The sequence below is a fragment of the Pundamilia nyererei genome, unplaced genomic scaffold (genome assembly GCF_000239375.1).
Source record: "Pundamilia nyererei isolate P.nyererei 1_Seehausen unplaced genomic scaffold, PunNye1.0 scaffold00093, whole genome shotgun sequence".
In the NCBI taxonomy this organism is placed as follows: domain Eukaryota; kingdom Metazoa; phylum Chordata; class Actinopteri; order Cichliformes; family Cichlidae; genus Pundamilia; species Pundamilia nyererei.
In genome coordinates, this window is record NW_005187494.1 from 555156 (window position 1) to 559910 (window position 4755).

Sequence of the window (4755 nt, forward strand, 5' to 3'; positions counted from 1 at the left end):
GAGAGAGAAAATGATTATCCGGGATCAAACCATGAAAGAGTGGTTTGGGGAGCAGGAGGCATCATTTTCACACTTGGATCATCAAGTCCATACTTTGACCCCTTTGAGAATCTTTGGGATGTGCTTCATCAGTGCAAGATCTTGGTGAGAAATTAACCTGACTGCGGATAGACTGAAGTGAAGCCAAAGCAAATGCATGGTGCCATCAAAGCTGGAGAAGATCCAAATTTCACTTTTCCCTTGTCCCCCCACAGTTTAAACACAAGGTGGCAGTGTTGCACTGATAGAAAACAAACCAACAGCAGAAGCGCCCCAGCTTAGATTCTACTTTACTCAAGTATTTCTATTTACTTAACTGTATTCTGCAATAAATGTTGTACTTTTGTACCTCCCTTGGTTTTATTTGGTAACATTCGTCTTTTTGATTCAAATTAAACCTTAAGATGTGTTAAAGGACTGATTTTAAAGCTCCATAGAGGGCTTCAGGTTTGCTGCAGAGCCTGCAACAAACTGTGCAGCTGGTTTGTTTTTAAGAACAGATGCTAAAAGACAGTAAAGAGACATGTCCTTCCTCCAGTGAACTCCTCCGTTAACCAGTCTCTGTAAAGTGTTTTAGACTCTGCTGGAGGATTTTAAATTGCTGCCATAAATTACTGTCCACGACCTCAATGCAGTGAATTAATGCACCGCATGTTTAATCTACAGTCTGTCAAGCTCCAAAAGACCATTTTATTCTATGACAAGGCTTAATCTGTTTCAGCCACAGGGGTCATTAGCTTATTCCTGGATGCTCGCACAATGACTTTTACTGCAAACGGGCTGAAAGCGAAATTACAAATGAGCCATGATGTTGTCAGAAGGAGCTGAGCACACGTGAAGGGTGAAGCAGTGAATGAAGATGTGTCCTCACGCAGTGTTGTTCCTGCACGCTTTTTCTGCACTTCACTGATCCTCTTCGTGCAGTCATGACTGTGCATTTAAAGCACCAAGAGCGATGGAAAGTAACTAAAAAGATTTCATTAAGTAGTGAATTTCCTCATTTTTTTTCCTGCATTTGAGTGTAATTTCATTTGTTTGATTACTAATATTTACATGGAAGGTAACTGCTAGTTCTTACTGCACTCACTGCATTAATCAGACATCCACTTAACAGCTTATCCACTTCAGGGTTGAGGGGACAATAGGAGCAGAGTAGCTACTCCTAGGACAGTCTATCACTGGGCCAAAATAAAAGCAATAAACGGATAATTTTATAATTATTAAAGATCGAGGAAGGACATTCAAAAACAATAGTTTCGATCAAAGTGCTTCACAAGTTAGGAAATAAATAAAATAAGACAAGTGATGTGCCCCTTTGAGCAAGCACTTGGCAACATTGGGAAGAAAAATTTCCCTTTTAACAGGAAGTAACCTCCAGTTCTGGGAGAGGGCAGCTATTTGAATTTGCTGGGGATTTATATCTTTGTCTTTCTCCTTTATTGACGGGGAAAGACGAGAAAATGCCAGAAGAAGGAAATGTCGAGATTGGGCAGAAAATGAAGCAAAACTGCAGTTCCTCTGGTGGCCAGCAGGGGCCGACTCCAAAGGCAAGTCAGTCCCTATTGACTCACTTGTTAAAATGTCCAAGTTAGAGCAGCAGAAATAAACTCAAGCTCACTGCTCATTTTCCCCTTCATATCTACTGTATGAGTGTTGGTTTCCTTTGTAACTCTTAGGATTATAGGTGTGTCAATGTAGTGTTCAAGTTCGCTTTATTTGTCATTCTAGTCATCTTAAAAGACAATGAGATGACATTATGTGTCTCACAGCCCAGGTAAGTGCAAAATTGAAAACCACCACCAAACAAGACAGAACAATCCATTAAAGAAACAGTTAAAGGTCATAAAGTGTAACCAGTACCTGATTTAAACAGTAATAAAATCGAGACATAAAATAATAAAATTAAAAAATAGACATAAAATTCTATAGATTTTTTTGGGGTCTTTTGGAGCATTTTTAATGGAATTATCTGAGAAATATTTTTGCTTGCTGTGTTGTTAAATCTGCCAACAGCTTCGCCTCAAAGCTTCTCTTTATGAAGCAGAGGTCTTTATTAGCAGGTGTCTGCTGCAGCCGTACAGTTCATGGATGCAGCATGCTAACCAAGCCAGTATAAAGGACGGCCATGGCTACTGTTATGCCACCCATTGGTTAATGAGCTCAGCCACGAGTTTTCACCATGACTGTCCCGGTGTTTTTAACTCACACATGATGGAATGGAAAGCGAGTAAAAGCCCTGAGAGTTACTGGACAATTCAAGGTTTGAAAACCATACATTTCACACCTGAGCCCCAACTCTCGCGGCCCGGTACCAAACAACTCACAGACCGGTACCGGTCCGAGGCCCGGGGGTTGGGGACCGCTGTTCTAAGTGATAAAGAAATGCCTCTGTAGTAAATTAAAGTAATCTGTCAGTATGACTTTTGGGGCTTAAATTCTGAGAAGTTTGTGTATAAAATGAAAGAAATCTATCATTTAATTACTTTGGTGCATCGTTAATGGGAAAAGTAGGAAAAGCCCCCGAGCCTTATGCCCTTTAGCCTTAACCCATGCCTGGCGACAGGTTTCTGTAACGTTTCTTTAAACTACCATAACTCTTGAACAGTTTGTGCAATGTAAAAAAATTCCAACAGATCCTGAAAACAGTGACTCTGCACTTTTCAGGGATATTAGAGGCATTATGGTAATCCCAAGCACCGCGTCACAGTGGCCCCGGGAAGATGAATGTGGAGAGAGAGCATTTTATCAGACATTTTGGTATTTTTTTTGTCATTTTTTTAATATTCTTTTATTCTTTCTCTGTTTTTAGCGTTTCATGCCATGTTTTTGTTTTTTAATTCCATATATGAAATGTCACCATTAGCAAACATACACTACCCAGCCCTCTTCCAACCCCTGAAAAAGCAGGGCTTTGGGGGATTGTAGAGCAGAGTGGGTTTATGATCCACTCAGGAAAAATAAAGGTGAGCACAAGTGTCAGCAGTCCAGCGCAGGCCTTCGCCTACAGCTTGGCAGGAACTGTTTTTTGGAGCTCTACCAGGGGGATTTTTTATCAGTCTATTATTCATGTAAGTTCTGAGGGTCTTATTCCGTAAAAACGGTAACATTTTAATTTTGTTTATGTTCTTAATCGCTGATTACACTCTTATAGTATACAGCAAAACATATAGAGCAAAACAACTTCCAGATGTTGAAAGAAGTAATTGTCCTGAAAAAAGAGACCAAATCTCATGCTCTCAGCTGATTTTTTTTAATGACAGTTTTACAGCTAAAACAAAACCATTCCAGGCGGCCTGCTTAAGATGATCGGGGTTAGCAGTTTGCTGATGTCACAGAGTGAAGAAGCTGAGGGCTGCCCCCTGCTGGTCACTGGTGGCCAGGAAACTGTTTACATCTTCAGTTGCTAATGAAACAGCTTCAGCTCTCCACCCAAATATGGTCACTTCTGGTTTCAAGAAGCCGACACATCTGCAGCTGAGATGCACTCCAGAAATACAGCACTGAGGTCAGTGTGGCTAAAGACTGAATATTTTTTCTACCTGTTAATACTGTAGGAAACTTCAGAATGCTTCATCCACTGCCGCAAAGATCATGATAAACCTAACAAAGAGGAAATAATCTGGATTATTTAGACTAAAGTAGCTGAATGACACACTGGGTTATGCATGAGTCACATGCCGAGAATCTGCGCTGGATGCAGGTAAAGTTAAGAAACCGCTCTCACACTAAACCGACTTTGAGGAAAACCTTCGCCCTTAGCTGTGTTGGTAACGCTGATGCCACATCTACCTCAGATCTGGCTGATGACGTCTCTGCCTGCAGCTGGGGCACAAAGGGGCCCTGCTGAGCGAAGAAGCTGTAATTTCAGAGCCTGCAAATACTTCACAGGAAATGATTGTGGTAAGCCAAGGAAATGACACCAACTCTGCAGCTCTCCTCTGTAACTTATAACGCGAGAGCCGGGCTTTGCTCTCTGCTCCTGTCGTTGGCTGCAGGTACTGCACGCCCCCTCTTTGATGACCTTTCACCCCGTTTGCTCGCCCACAGTTTGATCGCTCTTCTCCTGCACATTTCCATCTCGGCGGCCCAAACACCTGTTTGCTGTTTCTCAGCTCGGCCAGACGATATCTCATTCGGGATCGTGGAGACGTCTGCCCCGGGGAGCTGATGGAAGTGCAGCTTCTGCTCGCTCGTCTCTGCAGCACCTTACGTTGTTGTGCAACTGCAGTGAACCAGAGACAGTCATTTATAAGATGTCTGGCTCGCTGCCTCTGGTCACAGAAGCCGCCGCCGCTGCTGCTGCTGCGTCCAGGACTGTGTGTTCTGGCCTGAGTGGATGAATTAGAGCTGCCAAGACCAAAATAACTCATTGATTCACTGAGCTCTCCCTGGGTCTGAAGCATTAACATCACCCAGAAGCTATTTCTCTCACTTGTTTGGAGCCGCAAGTCGTCCAGAGGTACCATTATCCAAGCCCGGCGAAGGCAAAACGACTAAACAAAGAAAGCTGTGGAAGCTAAAAGAGTTCTTACATTTTTAATTTCACGTAATAGACTATTTTTAAAAATATATGAAAATGTAATTACTTTTTTTTTTTAATATAACAAACACCAATCTGCCAAGAGATTAAAAGCACAGGTGAAGTGCATAATTCATCTTCTGTTACAATTCAAAGGTATGCTACGGAAGAGGATAAGGGCCACTGGAAAAAAAAAA

The 4755-nt window shown here is 42.1% G+C and overlaps 1 long non-coding RNA gene across 1 annotated transcript in view; it reads left to right on the forward strand.

Moving 5' to 3' along the window:
- LOC102206691 (uncharacterized) overlaps nucleotides 1-386 on the forward strand; it is a 3673-nt gene extending 3287 nt beyond the window's left edge. The window contains exons 4-5 of the long non-coding RNA XR_311905.1: nucleotides 39-144; nucleotides 255-386. This is a non-coding gene — a long non-coding RNA (uncharacterized LOC102206691). The remainder of the gene's footprint in view (nucleotides 1-38; nucleotides 145-254) is intronic.
- The last annotated feature ends 4369 nt before the right edge of the window (nucleotides 387-4755 follow it).